The sequence below is a fragment of the Ovis canadensis genome, chromosome X (assembly GCF_042477335.2).
Source record: "Ovis canadensis isolate MfBH-ARS-UI-01 breed Bighorn chromosome X, ARS-UI_OviCan_v2, whole genome shotgun sequence".
Taxonomy (NCBI): Eukaryota; Metazoa; Chordata; class Mammalia; order Artiodactyla; family Bovidae; genus Ovis; species Ovis canadensis.
The window spans coordinates 1,079,103-1,103,830 of record NC_091727.1 but is presented as its reverse complement, the minus strand read 5'-3'; the positions used below and the strand labels follow the sequence as shown (position 1 = coordinate 1,103,830).

The following is a 24,728-nucleotide window of genomic DNA, read 5'->3' as shown; positions in this document are numbered from 1 at the left end:
AACTGCTCCAAGGAGGCGGGAGGGGGAGTCAGGCTGTGTACAAGTCTGCAACAAAGGGAGCAGGTGGTCTGCACAGCAAAGATCAGATATCAGGGAAGGAATTGAGGATTCCATGTAAGGGAACATGCACCCTGTGGCCTCACCGAATTCACTCCTTTCAAATGCACCTCGGCTGTCTAGGGCCGAGCCTGTTTCCTTGTTCACCTTCAGGAAAGGCAGAGGTCACGGATGGCTGATTCTTGTGTTCGCCCAGCTCCTCTGCAATCACCGTAGGGGTGGTGGAGTGAAATGTTGCCAGAATCATGGCCCAGACAGTAAAGAATCCGCCTCCCATGCAGGAGACCCAGGTTTGACCCAGGGTTGGGAAGATCCCCTGGAGGAGGGCATGGCAACCCACTCCAGTATTTTTGCCTGGAGAATCCCATGGACAGAGGAGCCTGGTGGGCTACAGTCCCTGGGGTTGCAAAAGAGTCAGACTTAGCGACTTAAACAACAGGGGATCTTCCCTACCCAGGGATTGAACCCAGGTCTCCTGCATTGCAGATGGATTCTTTACTGACTGAGCCACCGTGGAAACCCAAGAATGGTGGAAATCCAAGAATACTGGAGTGGATACCCTTTCCTTACTCCAGGGGATCTTCCCAACCCAGGTCTCCCACATTGCAATTGGATTCTTTACCGTCTGAGCCACCTAGGAAGCCCTGTGATCATAAACGTTTTTTAAATTTTGATATTAAGTTTTTAAAAATTTTAATGTCTTTATTTTTGGCTGCCCTGGGTCTTGGTTGTGGCATGCGGGATCTTTCGTTGCTTGCTGGGCAGGCTTTATTTGCCCCTGAGGCATAGGAGATCTTAGTTCCCTGACCAGGTATCGAACCCACGTCCCCTGCAGTGGAAGGCGGATTCCTAACCACTGGGCCACCAGTGAAGCCCCAGTCATAAAGGTTTTTGATCTGAGGGAGGAAGAGGATCAGATAGGCTGGGAGGCAAGCAAGCAGGTGACAGAAGAGAGAATTCAAGACGGTACCCTACTTTTTGGAGGAAGAAGCCAGGAACCACAGATGCAACTCCAGAAGCCGAAAGAAACCCAGAAATAGATCCTTCCCCACCAAGGCCTGCCGACACCTCTATCGTAGCCCCGCATGACCTGTTTCAGACATCTCACACGCAGAACCGTAAGACAGTCCCTATGTCTTGTGTAGGCATCATCGGCTCCAGCGGGTCCCCAGCGCTCACTGACCCCGTGCCACGCCCATCTTTGCCAAGCGTGGAAAAGCAGTCGTCCGTCTCCCCTGACGCTGGACATCTCCTACGACTTCTGGACTTCTTGCTGTCTCTTCCTGAAGCCCAACATTGAAATCAGTCAAAACATACACAGGTTCATCCACCTCACTAGAGCTGATGCAACCCTGGTCCCTTTTCATGGCCGAGCGATATTCCATTGTATATATCGGCCACAGCTTCTTTATCCATCCCTCGGTCAGTCGACGTCTACACTGCTTCCACGTCCTTAACGGTTGTTCAGCTGCACAGTCGTGTCCGACTCATTGCAGCTCCACGGACTGCAGCACGCCAGGCTTCCCTGTCCTTCACCATCTCCCGGAGTTTGCTCAAACTCATGTCCGTTGAGCCAGTGAGGCCATCCAGCCATCTCGTCCTCTGTCGCCCCCTTCTCCTTTTGCCCTCCATCTTTCCCAGCATCAGGGTCCTTTTCCAAGTTGTACCTACTGTGAATAGCGCTGGGATGGACATTGGGGTGCATGTGTCTTTTTGAATGATGGTGTCCCTAGGGTGTATCCCCAGGAGTGGCATTGCTGGGTCATATGGTCATTTTATTACTAGTTTTTGAAGGAATATCTCTACTGTTCTCCATAGAGGTTGTACCAATTTACATTCACACCCAGAGTGTAGGAGGGGGCCCTTTTCTCCACACCCTCTCCAGCATTTATTGTTTGTAGGTTTTTCGATGATGGCTATTCTGACCTTTGTGAGCAGATAGCTTGTTGCAGTTTTGATTTGCATTTCTCGAATAATGAGGGATGCTGAGGGATGATGTGGGGAGTGGAGGAGGGGGATTCAAGAGGGAGGGGATTTATGTATGCCTTCGGCAGACTTACGTTGTTGTGCAGCAGAAAGCAACAAAACACTGCAAAGCAATTCTCCTCCAGTTAAAACACACACACACACACACACACACACACACAGAGGCAACTGCAACCTTTATTCAGTTGGTTGTTGCAAACTGGTCCCTCTCTGTCTGTCTCTCTCTCTCTCTTTTTTTTTTTTTTTTGCCTCCTCTGAACCTCCTTTGCTGACCTGGTCTCTCCCTCTCTTTGCAATCAAGCTCTCTGTCTCCTCCTCAGCTATTCATTTCAAATTCCTACCCATTTAATAACAGCTGCACCGGTATCTCCGCCTGTCCCTTGGAAATTAATTTAGTTACCGTCACAGGGAGACTTCGCTTCTGACTTTAAAGTACCCGATGGCGAGGGGGGTGGAGAGGGTTAGCCTGCAGCCAAGGGCACAGCCGCCCGCCGAGCACTCCGAGTGCCCTCCCCCCCAACCCCAGCTCCAGGGCTATGACACAGACCACATTAGTAATTGATGCTTCGAGCCAGCATCCCCGGGCGGAGATGCCAGCCGGGGCCTTCGGAGATTCTGCAAGTCACCCTGGGTCTGTGTGTTTGTCCGTGTGAAGGATGAACTACGGCACAGAGGAGGAAAAGGAAGAAAGAGATGCTTTCCTTGCAATGAGACAGGGCATTTCCTTGTCGATGAGTAGCTGTAGGCGGAAGCTTGCCCGCGTGTGGGTGCCCCGTGCAGCTTTTTCATCCTTTTCTGCCTGCATCACCGGCTTTTCCGCGTCGGCTGTCTTGGCTGCCTGGTCGGGATGTGTGTGCATCGGCGCTTCAGTCGTGTCTGACTCTGTGACCCCATGGACTGCAGCTTGCCAGCCTCCTCTGTCCATGGGATTCTCCGGGGAAGAATACTGGAGTGGGGTGCCATTTCCTTGGGGGAACTCTTAAGATCTCTGTCTCTCTCTGATGTTTCCCTCTCAACCCTGGGGAATAGAGGCTTCTTACATCCTGAGGTCATCTGCGAGATGAAGTTTGAAATGGTTGCTGGTTGGTTGGTCAGTTGCTCAGTCGTGACCGGCTCTTTGAGGCCCCATGGACTGCAGCATGCCAGGCCTCCCTGTCCTTCACCATCTCCCGGAGTTTGCTCAAAATCATGTCCATCAAGTCAGTGATGCCGTCCAACCATCTCATCCTCTGCCGCCCTGTTCTCCTTTTGCCTGAAGCCTTGCTCAGCATCAGAGGAATGGTGGCATTTTGGTAAAAGTCAGGGTCCTAGAAAGACCCTGTTGAATGAGACACGACCGTGAGCCAGCCCCAGGAGCGTGACAAGCAGTACGTTCCCTGCAGGGCTGAGTGACGCTAAGGGGAGGGAGACCGAGAGGCAGATTCTGAGGTGGTGCTGTGCAGGAGCTCGGACTGCCAGCGAGCTGTCTGCCAGTCTGCTGCTCCTGCATCAGAAATTGCGTCTTGTGAGATGGCTTCATCTTCTAGACCTGGGTTTCTCAACCTCACCCCGCCTCTCGTCTGCGGCTGGATGGCCCTGGGCTGTGGGTTGTCTGGTGCACTTGGGGTGCGGAGCAGCAGCCCTGATCTCCATCCACCACGTGCCGGGGATGACCCCCCACACCCCAAGTGTGCCAACCAGAAGTGTCTCTGGATGTCGGTGTATGTCCCCTGGGGGCAAAGTCATCCCTGGGTGAGAACCGCAGCTGGAGCTAGAAAGATAGGGGGACAGATGGATGGGTGGGTGGGTGGATAGATGGATATAGGTAGATGGATGGATGGATATAGGTAGATGGATTGATGGATAGATGGTTTATAGATGGAGGGATAGATTAGGTAGATGGACATAAATAGATGGATGGATGGATGGGTGGGTGGATAGATGGATATAGGTGGATGGATGGATGGATATAGGTAGATGGATGGATGGATAGATGGTTATACGTAGATGGATAACTGGATGGATGGGTTAGATAGATGGATGAATGGATAGATGGATATACATAGATGGATGGATGGATTAGGTAGATGGATATAAATAGATGGTTATAGAAGGATGGATTAGATGGATGGATGGAAGGGTGGGTGGATGGATATAGATAGATGGATTGATGGATAGATGGTTATGGATGGATGGATAGATGGGTGGATGGATGGGTGGATGGAGGGATAGACGGATGGATGGATGGATGGATATAGATAGATGGATTGATGGATAGATGGTTATAGATGGATGGATGGATGGATGGATGGATGGATGGATATAGATAGATGGATAAATGGATGGATGGATGGATAGATGGGTGGATGGGTGGATGTGTGGATGGATGGGTGGATGGAGGGATAGATATATGGATGGATGGATGGATGGATGGATGGATATAGATAAATGAATTGATGGATAGATGGTTAGAGATGGATGGATGGATTAGGTAGATGGATATAAATAGATGGATGGATGGATTCAATGGATGAATGGATGGATGGATGGATGGATTCGATGGCTGGATGGGTAGGTGTATAGAGATAGATGGATAGACGGATGGATGGATGGTTGGATAGATTAGATAGATAGATGGATAGATGGATGGACAGATGATAGATATTGAGTTGGCTGCAAAGTTTGTTCAGGTTTTTCTGTAAGATTATAGATAGAAAGATTGAGAGGTGATGCATTGATAGATGATTAAAGCAATGAATATAGATAGGTAGGTTGATAGAAACATTGATAGATAAGTGATGGATAAATATATCGATAGATTAGATAATAGATAAATGAATGGAAAATATAGAGATAGATGTAGATAGATAGATAATGCAGATAGATAGATAATAGATAAAGTGGGTAGATGATTGATGGATACAATGGACGGATGGGCAGGTAGATGGGTGGATGGATACAGATACATAGATGGTAGGTAGATGAACAGATCTTAGATAATGCTAGACGGGTAAAGATGCATAAATTCTAAATAATAGATAAGTTGGGTAGATGATTGATGGATACAGTGGATGGATGCACAATTAGATGGCCGGCTGGATGATAGACGAATAGATAAATGATGGATAGGTAGAGATATTATCTAAAGATGGATAGGTAATTTATCTATAACAGATGAATGAAAAGACAAATCATGGATACACAGATGGCTTCCCTGTGGCTCAGCTGGTGAACCACCTGCAGTGTGAGAGGCCAGGGTTCAGTCCCTGGGTCGGGAAGATCCCCTGGAGACGGGAATGTGTACTCACTGCCGTGTTCTGCCCTGGAGAAGCCCATGGGAGAGGAGCAGGGTGGGCTGCAATCCATGGGGTCACAGAGACAGGTAGATAGATCATTCAGGTATCTGACTCACATTATCGTGGTTGCTGCAAGGCCAGCAGAGGTATACTTTTCTCCTGTCAGCTCCAAGGACCAAAGAATGTTTCACTATTCAGTCAGACGCCAGACCCACGTCATTTCCTTGGGCATTAAGATTTCCTGTTTGCTTTTTTTTTTTTTTTTAAATCTCTCTGCTTACTGTGGTTGAGAAGTCATTAAAAGAATAATTTCTATATTGTGAGTAAACGCTACTTCAATTTAAAAAATAATGTGATGCAAACTACTATATATAGGACGGAGAGGGAAATGGCAACCCATTCCAGTGTTCTTGCCTGGAGAATCCTATGGACAGAGGAGCCTGGCAGGGTACAGTCCACAGGGTCGCAAGAGTCAGACACGACTTAGCAACTAAACCACCGCCATCACCGATATATATACGATGGTGAAACAATAAGGGTCTCCTGTGGAGCACAGGGATTTGCCTTCAGTATCCCGTGATGAACCCCAGTGGAAAAGAATATGGAAAGTAGTGACCGTGCTGGTCGCTCAGTCGTGTCCAGCTCTTTGCAACCGACTGTAGTCTCCCTCTGCCTGTGGGATTTCCTAGGCAAGAATACTGGAGTGGGTTGCCATTTCCTTCTCCAGGGTGTGTGTATGTATGTGTGTATATATATATATATATATATATATATGTATATTCATGGGCTTCCCTGAAAAAGGAATATATATATTCATGTATGTATTTATGTATATATATTTCCAATATATATAAATTGAAATACATGAATGTATTCCAGTCCTTCCAATACACACACAACTTTGCTTATTAACAAAAATTAACAACAATGCAAATCAACTGTACGTCAATAAAATTTTTTACAAAAATAGTGATTTAAACAGGAGCATTTCTGAAATGACCCCTGACTTTGAATAAAGGCTTTCTTACGCCTTTTTTTTTTTTTTAAAACATTCAAACCTGTCCATTGTTCTTCAGTGTTACCTGTTTACAGGGAAATCAGATGACGTTCTATGTAAAGGAACTTATTTACAAAACAGAAACAGGTTTGCAGGCACAGAAAACAGCCTCATGGTTCACAAATGGGAAACCTGGGGGGAGGAATAGATAAGGAGTTTGGGGTTAACACGCACACACAATTCCATGTAAGACAGATCATTAACAAGGACCTAGTGTACAGCACAGAGAACCCTGCTCAATATTATGAAACAACCTAAATGGGAACAGAATTTGAAAAAGAACAGATACATATGTCACCGAATGACTTTGCTGTACTCCTGAAACTATTGAAACATTGTAAATCCACTATGATCTTCAAGTGTCAGCTGCTTAATCCCATCTGACTCTGTGTGACCCGGTGGCCTGTAGCCCGCCAGGCTCCTCTGTCCGTGGGATTCTCCAGGCAGGAATACTGGCATGGGTTGCCACGCCCTCCTCCAGGGGATCTTCTCAAAGGGTGGATGGAATCTGCATCTCCTGCATTGCAGGCAGATTCTTTACCGACTGAGCCCCCCAGGGACGCCACTATCAACCTTACTCCAATATAAAATAAAAACTAAAGAAAAAAACTTTTTTTAAGCTAAAAAAAATAATAAACAAGATGGATAGTGTCTGGTTGTACCCACAGAGTCTTGGGAACTTCTGGACACAAACTGAACAGCCCTGTTCCGGGGGAAATAGAATAGATATCGTAAATATGCCAACAGCCTCTGGGTCTATGAAGCAGTTTTCTGCCAGGCAGTTCCCAAGAAAAAGGGTTTTATGTCCACAGTGAAACGAGCCAGCCCGGTTATCTCTGAACAGAAATGTCCTGAAATCCTTCATCTGTGTGGATGGTTCCCTTAGAGAGATGAATTTTATATTCTTGTGGAAAAACCGTAATTTTCTGTGCAAGGCAGCCTAAGTTCCAGAGCCTCGGTTTACACCTCAGAGATGAAATCAGAAGCACGGTGACATTCTAGGATATTTACCCGCGAACTTGCTTCTGTGCCCTTCACAGTGGAGGTCCCTGGGGGACATTTGTTTCTAGGGGCGGAGACCTTCTCTGACAGCAGCCCGCTTTGTGTAATCAACGGGCTTTTGTTCCTGCACTTTACAGGAAAAAGTGTGTCAGCCGGTCCTCAGTAATAGAGAACTGACCCTATCTGAGCTAGAGTAAGCTGGAAAAAATTTACCGCAGCGTATATGTTGTCATCCACTTGCTCACTCATGTCCGACGCTTTGAGACCCCACGGACTGCAGCCCGCCAGGCCTCCCTGTCCATCACCAGCTCCCAGAGTCTACCCAAACTCATGTCCATCGAGTCAGTGATGCCATCCAACCATCTCATCCTCTGTCACCTCCTTCTCCTCTCACCTTCAATCTTTCCCAGCATCAGGGTCTTTTCCAGTGAGTGAGTTCTTCACATCAGGAGTATTGGAGTTTCAGCTTCAGCATCAGTCCTTCCAAGGAACACCCAGGACTGATCTCCTTTAGGATGGACTGGTTGGGTCCCCTTGCAGTCCAAGGGACTCTCAAGCGTCTTCTCCAGCACTGCAGTTCAAAAGCGTCAATTCTTCGGCGTTCAGCTTTCTTTATAGTCCAACTCTCACATCCATACATGGCTCCTTGGAAAACCATGGCTTTGACTAGACGGACCTTTGTCGGCAAAGGAAGAACAGAGACATATGCAAAACCCAGAGAGGAAGACAGGAAGAGAACAGCCTGCGTTTCGCAGAGCTCTTCCTCACTGAGCATCCCTCACTCTTACGTTAAAGGCAGAAAACGGAAAAGGGTTTTTACTCCACGTTCAGTAATCAGATCTGCGAGCTCAGAAATTCCACGTCGGAATAGAAGCAGTTCATCTGCTCCAAGCTTGGCACCTCTCAGCCCCCTGGTGTGTGCAGCCCGGGGGGCTGCCCAGCTCTGCTTGCTGACATCTGTCTCATCCCCCGCACCCCAGGCTCTTCAACAAAACGTTCATTTTTTTCAAGGGCAGAGTTCTCTCCTCAAAGCAGTGCACGGAGATCTCCATGTCTGCAGAGCGTGGAGGCTCAACTCTGCTGTGCTGTGCTTAGCCGTTGGGCTGTGCCTGACTCTGCGACCCCCGTGGACTGCAGCCCCCCAGGCTCCTCTGTCCATGGGATTCTCCAGGCAAGGAAACTGGAGTGGGTTGCATTTCCTCCTCCAGGGAATCTTCCCAACTCAGGGATTGAACCCGGGTCTCCTACATTGCAGGTGGATTCTTTGCCAGCTGAGCCACCAGGGAAGCCGCAGAGATTCAACTAGAAAATGGCTGGACTCCTGTCCTTCTGTGGAGTCCTTTATCTACTCAGATGCGTCTAAGTGTGCTCAGCTGTGTCCAACTCTTTGCAACCCAATGGACTGTAGCCTGCCAGGCTCCTCTGTCCATGAGATTCTGCAGACAAGAATACTGGAGTGGGTTACCATTCCTGCTCCAGGGGAATCTTCCTGACCCAGGGACCAAACCTAGCATCTCCTGATTTGGCAGGCAGATTCTTTACTGCTGAGCCTCCTGGGAATATCTACTCAGAGCTGAGGAGTGGAAAAAAAAAAAAAAAAAAGACTCCACGTGGGGCTTCCCTGGAAGCCCAGTGGTTAGGACTCGACGCGTTCATTTGCCAAGGGCTCCGGTTCAATCCCTGGTCTGGGAAGCAAGATCCCACAAGCCACATGGTACGGCCAATAAATAAATAAATGATATTACTCCATGTGAGTCCATTGTGTGAGGCGTTCGGAAACCTCAGGACCCCCAGACGTAAAGCGAGTTGACAGTTCCAAAGCAGTCAGGACCCAGAAATGGGAGGGGAGCCCTGGAGAGTGAACAGGAGGGAAAGGGTGAGGAGGAGACAGACGCAAGCTAGGCAGAAATCACACTGGAACGAAATACGAAAAAGCACTCCAGTGCCTCATTTGGCATCTTAAAAAAATTTTTTTTTAATTTTTGTATTGGAGTGTATAGCTGATGAGGGCTTCCCTGGGGGCTCAGACAGGAAAGGATCTGTCTGCCATGTGGGAGATGTGGGTTCCGTCCCTGAGTCGGGAAGACCCCCTGGAGAAGAGATAGGCTACCCACTCTAGTATTCGTGGGCTTGTCCGTGGGTCAGGTGGTAAAGAACTTGCTTGCAGTGCAGGAGACGTGGGTTTGATCCCTGGGTGGGGAAGATCCCCTGGAGAAGGAAATGGCAACCCACTCTAGTACTCTGGACTGGAGAATCCCCATGGACAGAGGAGCCTGGTGGGCTACAGTCCATGGGGTCACAGAGAGTCAGACCCGGCTGTGCGAATGAGCACACACACAGTTGACGAACAATGTTGCGTTAGTTCCAGGTGTATAGTGAAGCGAGTCAGTTACAGCCTATGTACATAGGTCCTTGCTGTTTATCCACAATTTACCTAGAAGTGTGCGCATTTTCGTCCCAAGCTCCCAACTTATCTTTCCTCCTTTCCCCGATTTGGTTCATCACAAATGTGTTCTCTATGTCTATGAGTCTATTTCTGTTTCATGAATAAGTCCATTTGTATCGTTTTTTTTTTTCTTCAGACTCCCCATATAAGTGGTCTCATATGATATTTACCTCTCTCTGTCTGACTTACCTCACTTTGTATGACAACCTCTAGGTCCGTCTGTGATGCCGAAGTTGGCATTTTGTCTCATTCTCTTTCATGGCTCAGTACCATTCCGTTGTATATATGTCCCACGTCTCGGTTATCCATTCCTCTGCTGATGGACGTCTAGGTGGCTTCCGCGTCCTGGCTGTTGTGAATGCGCTGCAGTGAACTTTGGGCTGCTTGCATCTTTTGGGGGCCACGTTTCTCTCTGGATATATGCCCAGAAGTGGGATTGCCGGGTCATATGCCTGCTCTATTTTTTTAATTTTTTAAGAGCCCTCCGTGGTGTTCTCCACGGGGGCTGCACCAGTCTCCATTCCCAGCAGAAGTGCAGCAGGGTCCCCTTTTCTCCACACCCTGTCCAGCATGTACTGTTTGTAGACTTTTGGATGATGGCCGTTCTGATTGGTGGGAGTTGATACCTCCCTGTACTCCTGACTGGCATTTTTCTTATCATGAGCGATGCTGAGCATCTTTTCGTGTGTCTGTTGTCTGTCTCTGTACGTCTTGTTTAAAGAAACATCTGTTTAAATCTTCTGTCCGTTTGGCGTCTTGCTGGCATTTTCTGGAGAAGGCGATGGCACCCCACTCCAGTACTCTTGCCTAGAAAATCCCATGGATGGAAAAGCCTGATAGGCTACAGTCTATAGACTTTTCTTCCATGATCCTGCAAACAGAGCTACATTCTTGGCCTTCCTAACGAATTGAGTGGGCTTCCCTGGTGGCTCAGTTGATAAAGAATATGCCTTGCAATGCAAGAGACCCAAGTTCGATCCCTGGGTCAGGAAGATCCCCTGGAGAAGGGCAGGGCAACCCACTCCAGTATTCTTGCCAGGAGAATCCCATGGACCGAGGAGCCTGGTGGGCTACAGTCCATGGGGCTGCAGAGAGTTGGACATGACTGGAGATGTATTTGAAGCTTACTTTTTCTTGCATGTGGAAAAATTTGCAGCGACTTGCCTGGTGGTCCAGTGAATAACACTTCCCCTTGCAATGCAGGGGATGTCGATGCGATCCCAGGTCAGAGAACTAAGATCCTTCATGTTGAGCAGACAAACAAACAAACAAACAAAAAAACCAGCAAGATTTGCACAAATGTCCATGGAGGGAATGGATCAGCCAAAGCTCAGAGCGTGATGTGTCCTGTCTGGTTGTGAGCCTCTGGCACAGACAGGAATCTCGCAGTCACAAGCAATTAATTCTTGCCGGGAGTGGCCCAAGGTTAATTTTAATGTCCTCCATGGTCTCTTGCCAGATCCGATACGTCTGCCTCCTTCAGGCTCTGCCTTATGGTTCTTGGCAGGACCTGGCTACGTGGAGGCTGGCAGGCTCAGCCCGTTAATCATCCTTGGCAGCCGGGTTCTTGTGGCTGATGGATATGGACCCCCCCGCCATTCCCCGGGGAGACCCGAGGATGCTGAGTGAAGCTGACGTGTTGTGGTTGCCGTGGAAGCTCAGAAGGCTCTCTTATGCCCCCATGCTGATGGCGGGAGTTGAGAGACACTCAAGACACACACATTAAAAAAACAAAAAACAAAAAATAGCATTTGATCTGCAGCAAAGTGGATGGAAAATCCCATGGATGGAGGAGCCTGGTAGGCTGCAGTCTGTGGGGTCGCAAAGAGTCAGACACGACTGAGCGACTTCACTTTGACTTTTCACTTTCATGCATTGGAGAAGGAAATGGCAACCCACTCCAGTGTTCTTGCCTGGAGAATCCCAGGGACGGGGGAGCCTGGTGGGCTGCCGTCTACGGGGTCGCACAGAGTCGGACATGACTGAAGCGACTTAGCAGCAGCAGCAGCAACGTGGATGGACTTGGAGATCATCATGCTGAGGGAACTAGGTCAGACAGAGAAAGACAAACATCGTATCGGTCAGTTAGCTCAGTCCGAGTCCTTGTGACCCCGTGGACTGCACCACGCCAGGCCTCCCCGTCCATCACCAACTCCCAGAGCTCGTATGACTTATATGCAGAATCTAAAAAGGAATGGTACAAAGGAACTTATTTACAAACCAGAAACAGACTCACAGACTCAGAGAAAGAACTTATGGTTACTAATGGGGATGGATGGGAGGGAGCATAGTTAGGGAGTCTGGGGTGGACTTGACATTCTTCAGTGTTGTTCAGATAAACCGTATCTGACTCCTTGTGACCCCGTGGACTGCAGCACACCAGGCTTTGCTGTCCATCACCATCTCCCAGAGCTTGCTCAAACCCATGTCCATCGAGCCAGTGATGCCATCCAACCATCTCGTCCTCTGTCGTCCCTTTCTCCTCCCGCCTTCAATCTTTCCCAGCATCAGGGTCTTTTCTAGTACATCAGCTCTTCACATCAGGTGGCCAAAGGATTGCAGTTTCAGCATCAGTCCTTCCAATTAACACCGAGTACTGATCTCCTTTAGGATGGACTGGTTGGATCTCCTTGCAGTCCAAGGGACTCTCAAGAGTCTTCTCCAACACCACAGTTCAAAAGCATCCGTTCTTTGGAGCTCAGCCTTCTTCATGGTCCAGCTCTCACATGACTCCTGGAAAAACCGTAACTTTGACTAAGACAGACCTTTGCTGGCAAAGTGATATCTCTGCTTTCTAATAATCTGTCTAGATTTGTAATAGCTTTTCTTCCAACGAGCAAGCGTCTTTTGATTTCATGGCTGCAGGCACCATCCATAGTGATTTGGGAGCTCCAAAAAATAAAGCTTTCACTGTTTCCGCATCTATTTGCCATGAAGTGATGGGACTGGATGCCACGATCTTAGGTTTTTTAATGTTGAATTTCAAGCCAGCTTTTTCATTCTCCTCTTTCACTATCATGGAGAGGCTCTTTAATTCCTGTTAACTTTCTGCCGTGAGAGTGGTGTACACGATGCGTTGTGCTGTCCTCAGTCACTCAGTTCTGTCTGACTGTTTGCGACACCATGGACTGTAGCCCGCCAGGCTCCTCTGTCCATGGGGTTCTCCAGGCAAGAGTACTGCAGTGGGTTGCCATGCCCTCCTGCGGAGATCTTCCCAACCCAGGGATCGAACCCAGGTCTAGCCACAAGGCAAGTCCAAGGATACTGGAGTCAGTAGCCTTTCCCGTCTCCAGGGGATCTTCCCGACCCAAGAATTGAACAAGGGTCTGCTACATTGCAGGCAGATTCTTTACCAGCTGAGCTGTCAGGGAAGCCCAGTATGTACTCTGCTATATATTAATATAAGATTTATATTCTATACTATTATATATACATATAATATGGATATTATAGATGCAATTATAGATATTATTAATATACTATTTCTACATATACAAATACTAATATATATGATATTATGCATCCTTTTTTTGTCCTTAATGCCATTTGTTACTTATTTTTTCAACAGACTTTATGTTTTAGAGCTGTTTTTGGTTCACAGCAAATCTGAAGACACCTCCCATGTACAAGGGCCTGCTCTGGTGGCTCAGCTGGTAAAGAATCCGCCTGCAATGCAAGAGACCTGGGTTTGATTCCTGCGTTGGGAAGATCCCCTGGAGAAGGGAAAGGCTGCCCTCTCCGGTATTCTGGCCTGGAGAATCCCATGGACTGTGTCATCCATGGGGTCGCAAAGGGTCGGACACGACTGAGCGACTTTCACTTTCAACGAAGCATACACTGTCTCTTCCATTATAAACACACCCTGCACCAAACGGCTAGATTTGTTATAATTGGCGGTTTTTTAAAAACATTGATTTTTGTCTATGCTGAGTCCTTGGTGCTGTGCGTGGGCTTTCTGTGGTTGTGGGGGGCGGGGCCTGCCCTCTGGTTGTGGGGGGCGGGGCCTGCCCTCTGGTTGCGGGGGGCGGGGCCTGCCCTCTGGTTGCAGGGGGCGGGGCCTCCCCTCTGGTTGCGGGGGGCGGGGCCTCCCCTCTGGTTGCGGGGGGCGGGGCCTGCCCTCTGGTTGTGGGGGGCGGGGCCTGCCCTCTGGTTGCGGGGGGCGGGGCCTCCCCTCTGGTTGTGGGGGGCGGGGCCTGCCCTCTGGTTGCGGGGGGCGGGGCCTCTCCTCTGGTTGCTGGGGGGCGGGGCCTCCCCTCTGGCTTTGGTGCATGAGCGTCTCATTTTGGTGGCTTCTGTTCTTGAAGACCCGGGCTCTAGAGCTCAGGTCAACAGCTCCTGCGCACGGGCTCAGCTGCCCCTGCAGCATGTGGGATCTTCCCGGACCAGGGATCGAACCCGCGTCCCTTGCATTGCAAGGCGGATTCTTAACTACTGAAGCAGAACAGAAGCTCCTATCAACAGATGATTCTACTTTGGTTCTGCATGTATTAATGATTGCTTACAGTGAATGGTACTGGATTCGTGATCTCCGAAGAAGAAGATTTAGCTTCGGGACCAGGGACCAGACTTGATCACTCAAGGGCTGTTGTGTGGCAGAAGTCTTATTACAGTGAAAAGAGTCAGAGAAAGCTTCTGACAGAGACATCAGAAGGGAGACAGAGAGTGCCCCCTCCCTAATCTAAGCAAAGGAGCTATATACTTTTTGAATTGATTATATAATAAATCAAAAGCATGTCTCAAGGTTGTAAAGATGTTACTAGACCCAGTCCCACAATTTACATTTTAAGGTAGCAGGGTTAGAACTTAACAACAGAAAGATCTTACCAGACCCACTCCAGTAATATACATTTTAAGATGACAGGATTCGTCAGAAGGTTTTCAGGAAGGAGAAACTATCTTCAAGCAAGATACATTGTTGTTATATAATCCCTGCTGCTGCTGAGTCGCTTCAGTCGTGTCCGACTCTGCGCGACCCCATAGACGGCAGCCCACCAGTCTTCCCCACCCCTGGGATTCTCCAGGCACGAACACTGGAGTGGGTTGCTATTTCCTTCTCCAATGCATGAAAGTGAAAAGTGAAAGGGAAGTCGCTCAGTCGTGTCCGACTCTTAGCGACTCCATGGACTGCAGCCTACCAGGCTCCTCCGTCCATGGGATTTTCCAGGCAAGAGTACTGGAGTGGGGTGCCATTGCCTTCTCCAATATAATCCCTAGTACAGAGTTTAAGCTGAGTTGTTTTGTCGTATAATCATCAGTTAAAGAAGAAAACTTATGTGACTAAGACTAAGGAAGCTCAGTTCAGTTCCATTGCTCAGTCGTGTCCGACACCTTGTGACCCCATGGACTGCAGCACGCTGGGCCTCCCTGTCCATCACCAACTCCTGGAGTTTGTTCAAACTCATGTCCATCGAGTTGGTGATGCCAAGGAATGTAGGCTAAGGAATGCAGAGAGAAAAACACGTTTGTCCTTTCCTCCTCCTTGAGAACTCCAGACCCCTGTCTCTTTTTCAAGATCCTCCTCCTCCCCCTTCTCCTCTCCCTCCTCCTCCCCCTCCTCCTCCTCCCTTCCCTCCTACCCCCCACCCCTCCTCCTCAGGGACTCCAGACTTCTAATCAACCTGCCTAGGAATTGACCCTCTCGTCAGTATGAGACTCTGAGGATGCTGAGCTGTGTCCGCCACCTACCAGCACCCATCAGATGCCTGTTCCATTGTCCACTACACACTCTGGGCAGGGTTCACTGAAGCTGACTGCTTCTTCTCTAATTAGCTCAGTCTCTCTACACACCCGGGAAAATACGATTAACCGGATTCCCGCTTATTAAGTCTCAGTCATGTTTCCATCTGCCTGCAGTAGAACTGAGCCAGGTTCCATTAATCAGACTTTTGGGTGTTCCCCAGCTCTGCAATTAAGCAGTTCTGGGCAGACTCTTGGTTTTCATTCAACAGATGGCTGGTTGCCTCCCTGGAGAGAGAGATGAGCATAGATTTCAGTTTTGTGTGTGTGTGTGTGTGTGTGTGTGTGTGTGTGTTTAGTTGGAGTACAATTGATTTACAATGTTGCATTAGTTTCTGCTCTAGGGCAAAGTGATTCAGCGATCAGTTCAGTTCAGTCGCTCAGTCGTGTCCGACTCTTTGCGACCCCATGGACTGCAGCATGTCAGGCCTCCCTGTCCGTCACCAACTCCCGACCATGGTCAAACTCCTGTCCATCGAGTCAATGATGCCATCCAGCCATCTCATCCTCTGTTGTCCCCTTCTCCTCCCGCCTTCAACCTTTCCCAGCATCAGGGTCTTTTCCAGTGAGTTAGTTCTTCCCAAAGGACTGCAGTCTCAGCTTCAGTATCAGTCCTTCCAATGAATATTCAGGACTCATCTTTAGCACAGACTGGTTTAATCTCCTTGCAGTCCAAGGGACTCTCAAGAGTGTTCTCCAACACCACAGTTCAAAAGATCCATTCTTCGGCACTCAGCTTTCTTTATGGTCCAGTTCTCACATCCATACATGAGCACTGGAAAAAGCTTGACTAGACAAACTTTTGTTGGCAATGTAAACTCTCTGCTTTTTCAGATGCTGTCTAGGTTGGTGATAGCTTTTCTTCCAAGGAGCAAGCGTCTTTTAATTTCATGGCTGCAGTCACCATCTGCAGTGATTTTGGACACGTCTGTGAGAGTTGGACTATTTTAATAGAAAGTCTTCCTCAGTGATTCAGCCATACGTATACATATACCCCCCGCCTCTTGAGCCTCCCTCCCGCCTCTCCATCCCCCTCCACTAGGTCATCACAGAGCACCTACGAAGCCGTGGATGTCACTGCTTTAATTCTCAGGCAGCCTTAAATGCTTTGTGCCGTCAAGGTTGTACGGCGAAGATGGCTTGCAATAGCCCCATCTGAAACACCATTTTTAGAAGGAAGCATGGTAGAAGCTATTACTGTTCCTCGCTTCCTTTCCTAGATGGATGGAGGTCTTTCAGACTCTCCCTAGCCTGTGTGGTCGTTCAGTCACTAAGTCACATCCAGCTCTTTTGTGACCTACCAGGCTCCTCTGTCCCTGGGATTCTCCAGGCAGGAACACTGGGGTGGGTTGCCATTTCCTTCTCCAGGGCATCTTCCCCACCCAGGGGTCAAACCCGCATCTCCTGCACTGGTAGGCAGATTCTTAACCATTGAGCCACCTGGGAAGCCCACCCCCACCCCTGACCATGTGTGAGCACTCAGTCACTCAGTCATGTCCAGCTCTTTGCGACCCCATAGCCTGCAGCCTGCCAGGCTCCTCCAACCATGGGATTCTCCAGGCATGAATACTGGAGTGGATGGACATTTCCTTCTCCAGGGGATCTTCCTGAGCCAGGAATCGAACCCTCATCTCCTTTTTGGCAGGCAGATTCTTTACCTGCTGAGCCACCTGTGAAGTGAGAAACAGTTTATTTCCTTGTCCCCTTCTACATAAACATTTATGGACAAAGAGAGTCAGCCAGACACATCTCTTCTCCCTTGCTAACCCTGCCCTTATCCAAGCCTGACGGTTCGCAGTTACTCATTCCAGGGAGCTTTGGATCGCAGATTGCATCCTAACAGCTCAAATCACTGAGCTAATTTTTCCCCTCAGTAGCTATCTCTCTCAGTTTTCACTGTCTCCCGGAGTTTGCTCGAACTCATGTCTATTGAATCAGTCACACCGTCCAACCATCTCATCCTCTGTTGCCCTCTTCTCTGCTTGTCCTCAGTCTTTCCCAGCCTCAGGGTGTTTTCCAATGAGTCCTGGAAAAACCACGAGTGAGCTTGAAAGCTCCCCATGGAGGAAGTCCTTTCTGAAGCAACAACTTTGTGGAGAAGGTCAAATGTTGTCTGCATTCCCATGAGGATGCCTGAGAAGGAGGTGCCTTGATGCCGATCACTGGAGGGTGAGTTGAGCTCGACGAGGTGGTCCATCCTGGTCCTTGTGATCCTTCATTCCTCTGCAGTGAGAGATTGCTACAGCCTAGCCTTTGACTCACTCAAGCTCATCTCCTTCCCCTGTGTCTCCAGGCTCTTTCTTCTGGGAGCCTCAGCCTTGACTGGGAGCCTGGAGTTCTGCTGACTGGACTGCGTCTTCATGCCTTTGAGGCCCCAAGGCTGGGGAATTTCCTCACATATCATGCTTGCTTGTTAAATGGATGGATGGATAGGTGGGTTAGTAGATGAATGCCCGAGTGGATGGGTGATGGACCAGTGGATGGATGGTTGGGTGAATCAATGGATGAATGAATAGATAGATGCGTGGTGAATGGATATGTAGATGGGTGGATGGCGAATGGACGGATGGGTGGATGGAGGGTTAGATGGATTTGTGGATGGATGTGCAAGTGAATGGATGATGAGTGGATGGATGGATGCGTGGATGGATGCATGGATGGATAAATAGATGAATGGATGGTGAGTGGCTGGTTGGGTGGGTGGATGGATGGTTAGATGGATTTGTAGATGGATGCGTAAGTTAATGGATGATGAATGGATGGTGAGTAGCTGGTGGGTGGGTGGATGGATGATTAGATGCTTAGATGGATTTGTGGATGGATGCATAAGTGAATGGATGATGAATGGATGGATGGATGCATGGATGGATAAATAGATGAATGGATGCTGAGTGGCTGGGTGTGTGGATGACGGCTCATTCCAATGGCACAAGCCTCTCAACTCATTTTCCGGGGTTTTCCTGCCCGAGGTTTTCAGCAGGCTCCATCCACCTTGAATACATAGCTGGCCATGTCACCTTGGCCTTCTGGGCCATTCGTCTGCTTGAATAGCTATTTGGACCCGTGGAGTCTCTGGCTGGCCTCGTTGAGTCCCTTGCTGTCCTTCCAGGTTCACTAACGTTTGGGTCTCAGGGTTTAGCTTGGCCAACAATACCCTGCCCAGCCCTCATTAATGAGGCCACAGTGCAACCATCTACCACAGCAGCTCAAATACTGACATATTTGGAGGCTTCGATTTTCTTTTGCCCCTCCATGGGTCCTGTGGGCATGGGAAGACTTCAGCCCCATGCAGCCATGTCTGATCTGAGCAGCCATGTCTGGTCTGAGCAGCCATGTCTGGTCTGAGCAACCATGTCTTATCTAAGCAACCATGTCTGATCTAAGCAACAGCATTGTTTTTAAATTTCTCTTCCAACACTTTTCCCCAGCATGTTTTCCTAGCATAGTTTAGGTGGACCCTTTCTGACTTCTGTTTGAGTTCACTGTCAGAGAGGCACACCCTACTCCTGGAGTGGGGAGCCTTTCCCTTCTCCAGGGGATCTTCCCAACCCAGGGATCGAACCCAGGTCTCCCGCATTGCAGGCAGATTCTTTACCAGCTGAGCCACCAGGGAAACCCAAGAAGACTCGAGTGGATAGCTTATCCCTTCTCCAGAGGATCTTCCTGACCCAGGAATCAAACTAGGGTCTCCTGCATTGCAGGCAGGTTCTTTACCAGCTGAGCTACCAGGGAGGCCCTAGTTCTAAAGCTACTGTTTAAAAATTAGTGCATGGGGCCAGAAGACTGTTTTACCTTCAATGTGGCCACACCAGAGATGGCTCATTCCTGTCATTTTTCTCAGCAGGGCAAAGTAACAGAAATGAACATTTCTCTGCCTCTGTTTATTCAGGACAGTCAGTTCCTCCGGAGAGAAACCAGTATCTGTGGAAGGGAACATGACGGAGAGGAAGAGACCTCATTGTCTTCAATTTCCGTTAATTGATTCCTAAGGAGCCACGCTGTGACACACGACAAATGAGGGTGGGAGATGAAACTGCACAGAAAACCACGTAGGAGGCTCAAGCCAGACCGATTTGTTTTGAGGCCACTTAGAGGCTGTCTCACAAGGACATGCAATCATCACTTTTCCTTGTTTTCAGGGCACCAAGGATGCTCCACCGCCTGGAGGGAAACATCTGTCAGATGACTGTCCTTCTGGGATGAAGAAGAGAAAACACAGTCCTTTCAGGTCAGTTGAAAAGGCTCTGATGAATCGCCATGGGGATTCAGAACCTATTGGATAATGGTGGTGGTGCTGATGGTGGTGGTGGTGGTGATGGTGATAAGAGGATGAAGGTCATGGCGTTGATGCTGATGTGATAATGGTGATGATGTCCCGTGATAGGGACGATGGTGATGCTGGTGATGAAGGGATCAAAGTGATGGTGCTGATGATACGATACTGGTGATGATGTCGTGTGATAGGGACGATGGTGCTCTTGGGGATGAATGGATCAAGGTGATGAAGGGATGAAGGTGACGATGCTGATGCTGATGCGATAGTGATGATGACGTCCTGTGGTAGCGATGGTGATGATGCTGGTGGTGACAGGATGAAGGTGATGGTGCCGATGATGACATGATGATGGCGCCGTGAGCGGTGATGGCGTCGGTGGTGACTTCATAATGATGACGGTGTGATGGTGATGGTGACGGAGATAACAGGATGAAGATGATCCTGTCGCTCACACTGTAATGGCCCCCACAGTAATGGCCCTGGCGTCCACATGATGTTGGTGATGATGATGCTTTTGCTAATAAGCTATGAGGCTCAGAACATCAGATCAGACACACTTTAGTTTGGGGTATCATGAAGGATCTCCTTTTTACATGGTCTTATTTAACATGACTTAAGGCTATCTTTGGCATTGGCCTTCTCTGCGATTGGAATGAAAACTGACCTTTTCCAGTCCTGTGGCCACTGCTGAGTTTTCCAAATTTGCTGGCATATTGAGTGCAGCACTTTCACAGCATCATCTTTCAGGATTTGCTCAACTGGAATGCCATCACCTCCACTAGCTTTGTTCGTAGTGATGCTTTCTAAGGTCCACTTGACTTCGCATTCCAGGATGTCTGGCTCTAGATGAGTGATCACACCATCATGATTATCTGGGTCGTGAAGATCTTTTTTGTACAGTTCTTCTGTGTATTCCTGCCACCTCTTCTTAATATCTTCTGCTTCTGTTAGGTCCAGACCATTTCTGTCCTTTATCGAGCCCATCTTTGCATGAAATGTTCCCTTGGTATCTCTAATTTTCTTGAAGAGATCTCTAGTCTTTCCCATTCTGTTCTTTTCCTCTATTTCTTTGCATTGATCACTGAAGAAGGCTTTCTTATCTCTTCTTGTTATTCTTTGGAACTCTGCATTCAGATGCTTATATCTTTCCTTTTCTCCTTTGCTTTTCCCCTCTCTTCTTTTCACAGCTATTTGTAAGGCCTCCCCAGGCAGCCATTTTGCTTTTTTGCATTTCTTTTCCATGGGAATGGTCTTGATCCCTGTCTCCTGAACAATGTCACGAACCTCATTCCATAGTTCATCAGGCACTCTATCAGATGTAGGCCCTTAAATCTATTTCTCACTTCCACTGTATAATCATAAGGGATTTGATTTAGGTCATACCTGAATGGTCTAGTGGTTTTCCCTACTTTCTTCAATTTAAGTCTGAATTTGGCAATAAGGAGTTCATGATCTGAGCCACAGTCAGCTCCTGGTCTTGTTTTTGTGACTGTACAGAGCTTCTCCATGTTTGGCTGCAAAGAGTATAATCAATCTAACTTAGGTGTTGACTATCTGGTGAGTGCCAAAGAATTGATGCTTTTGAACTGTGACATTGGAGAAGACTCTTGAGAGTCCCTTGGACTGCAAGGAGCTCCAACCAGTCCGTTCTGAAGGAGATCAGCCCTGGGTGTTCATTGAAAGGACTGATGCTACAGCTGAAGCTCCAGTCCTTTGGCCACCTCATGAGAAGAGTTGACTCATTGGAAAAGACCCTGATGCTGGGAGGGATTGGGGGCAGGAGGAGAAGGGGACGACCGAGGATGAGATGGCTGGGTGGCATCACCTACTCGATGGACGTGAGTCTGAGTGAACTCCGGGGGCTGGTGATGGACAGGGAGGCCTGGCGTGCTGCGATTCGTGGGGTCGCAAAGAGTCGGACACGACTGAGCGACTGAACTGAACTGAACTGTATAAATACATATATATGTATACATACATATCCTGTGTGCACACATATGCATACACATACCTACCACACACACGTATGCTGTATATGCACGTGAACATGTACGTATACACACACACAGACTATATACACATATACACGTATACACACATACACTGCGCACACATACACAGATACTGCATATATACACACATATATACGTCTCCCTACATACACTGCATATACACACGCACACATATACATCGTATGCACACATATACATGGGCACACTGTCTACACACATATATACCCACGCACATTCTGTTCAGTCCTTGTCTCTGGAGAACCCTAATATATCATTGCAACATGAATATTGAAATAAAACATCTCCCACGCACAATCTAATTGCCCCGCCATTCTGAGTCTTTTCTTTAGTAATTATGATGTGCAAATGTGTTTGTAATTATAGTGTTCTAATATTTAATTTGATATTCATTCATGAAAATTTTATGTACGGCTTTCCCCATTAGTCATGCTGACAGCCTAGCGTTTCATCAAACGCGACGTGCTCTGTATCCAGCCTCCTGTAAAACTGCGCTCGCCATCTTTGCGCTTTCCTCCTCCTCATAATGGTATTATTTGCTCAGAAGAAACCCGATCAACGGGACTTGCTGGTCACACGGTACGGACATTTTGCATTTTGTTGACACCAACTGTCTTTGCCCCTTTCTTTTCCGCTCCGAAAAGTCAAGCTATGCCTTTGGAAGTGGAGTTGCCCCATTAAATTACAAGTGTTAGGCGCTCGGTCGTTTCTGAGTCTTTGCGAGTCCATGGACCGTAGCCCACCAGGCTCCTCTGTCTGTGGGATTGTCCAGGCAAGAACACTGGAGTGGGTAGCTATTCGCTTCTCCAGGGGATCTTTCCCAACCCGGATCTCCCGCATTGTATGCAGATTCTGTACTATCTGAGCCACCAGGGAAGCCCCTTAAATTACAAGGCACCAGTTAAATTTGCACTGTTTTTATATTTTATTTTTTAAAAGAAACATTTGTTTATTTACTTGGCTGTGCTGGTGTTATTGTAGCACATGGAATCTTTAGTTGCAGCACGCGGGATACAGTTCCAGGAATCAAGCTCGCGCTCCCTTCACGGGAAGCGTGGAATCAACCATGGGACTACCAGGGAAGTCCCTGAGCTTTTTATATAAATTACAGAGTTTTAAGTGTAAGTACATATCAAATATTGCATAATAAACAATACACAGGAGCCTAATATACACACATCCCATGGAGTATTTGACGGTAAAGAATCTGGCTGCCCGTGCAGGACACCCGGTCCAATCCCTGGGTCAGGAAGATTCCCCTTCTCCAGTTCATTTAGTTACAAGTATGTCCCGTGCAATATTTGAGACAAGTAATTTATGAAGTATGTCTCATGTGATCTTTGAGACAAAGAATTCATTTACTGTTGGAGTATCCCATACAATATTTGAGACAAGTAGTTTATTTAAGTCTAAGTCCATCTCATGCAATATTTGAGCCATTTAAATAGTTAACTTAGTATAAGCATGTCCCATGTAATATTTGAGACCAGTAGTTTATTTAGTATAAGTGGATCCCATACAATATTTCAGAGAAGTAGTTTATTTAGTAAAAGTATGTCCCGTGCTATGGTTGTGACTTACTTATACCAAAGAATATTGTTTGTTTGTTTTAATCTGAAACTCAAATGTGACTATGAGTCCTGTGTGTCAATTTGCTAAAGCCGGCAACCCTGTTTGAAACATTTGTCTAAGACCTAGAACCAGGCTGATGAAGCTATTACAATCAGAATATCCCTTACTGTTCAGCACTTTGCAATCTGACTTTCGATGGGATCATTCAGTTCAGTTCAGTTCAGTTCAGTCGCTCAGTCGTGTCCGACTCTTTGGAACCCCATGAATCGCAGCACGCCAGGCCTCCTTGTCCATCACCAAATCCCGGAGTTCACTCAGACTCACGTCCATCGAGTCCGTGATGCCATCCAGCCGACGACCGAGGATGGGATCATTGGAGTGAGTGAACTCAAGTGCTAGCATTTTTTGAGTGCCACTGAGAACCCCTTGAGGAAGCATAGACCAGTAACTCAGGAACATATATTGAGTGTGGGTGTGTATCAAGCTAAGAAAGAGCCAAGCAAGACTGCTTAGCTTAAAAGAAAGAAGTATAGCTATATTTAACACGGAGAACCAGCAAGGACCTGCTGTTCAGCACAGGGAACTCTGCTCAATCCTCTGTAATAACCTTATGGTCACCAGGGGGAAGGATGGGGGAAGGGATAGTCAGGGAGTCTGGGATGGACATGGACACACGGCTGTATTTAACATGGAGAACGAGCAAGGACCTGCTGGACAGCACAGGGAACTCTGCTCCATGTCAGGTGGCAGCCTGGATGGGAGGGGAGTTTGGCGGAGAATGGGTGCTTGTAAGTCCAACTAGACTCCTATATCCGCTTCTGTGTTCAGCCTCTTGTGTTCTCATCCACCATATAGCTGCTGGAAAACTCCCCTGGACTCTTGCAAGAGACTATAGGTGAGAAAGACAAATATCCTCTCAGTAATATTCAGTTCAGTTCAGTTCAGTCGCTCAGTCGTGTCCGTCTCTCTGCGACCCCGTGAACCGCAGCACGCCAGGCCTCCCTGTCCATCACCAACTCCCGGAGTTCACCCAGACTCACGTCCATCGAGTCCGTGATGCCATCCAGCCATCTCATCCTCTGTCGCCCCCTTCTCCTCCTGCCCCCAATCCATCCCAGCCTCAGGGTCTTTTCCGGTGAGTCGGCTCTTTGCATCAGGCGGCCAGATTACTGGAGGGAAACGTCTCACTAGAGTCCTGACCTTAAGGAGGACATGAAAACCTTTGTCTTCTGTTTCGGGAGAAATCAGAGGACGGGTGAAAAATGTGGCTCAAGTCTGACCAGTTCGCCGA

At 48.1% G+C, this 24,728-nt stretch overlaps 1 long non-coding RNA gene across 2 annotated transcripts in view; it reads left to right on the top strand.

Annotated features, from left to right (window-relative positions):
- LOC138930901 (uncharacterized) overlaps positions 1–24,728 on the top strand; it is a 73,989-nt gene that overhangs the window by 9,346 nt on the left and 39,915 nt on the right. Inside the window, exons 2-5 of one of the 2 annotated variants that reach the window (XR_011446271.1) lie at positions 17,552–17,728; positions 17,853–17,992; positions 19,449–19,608; positions 19,699–19,787. This is a non-coding gene — a long non-coding RNA (uncharacterized lncRNA). The remainder of the gene's footprint in view (positions 1–17,551; positions 17,729–17,852; positions 17,993–19,448; positions 19,609–19,698; positions 19,788–24,728) is intronic. The other variant, XR_011446270.1, reaches the window with a different exon arrangement.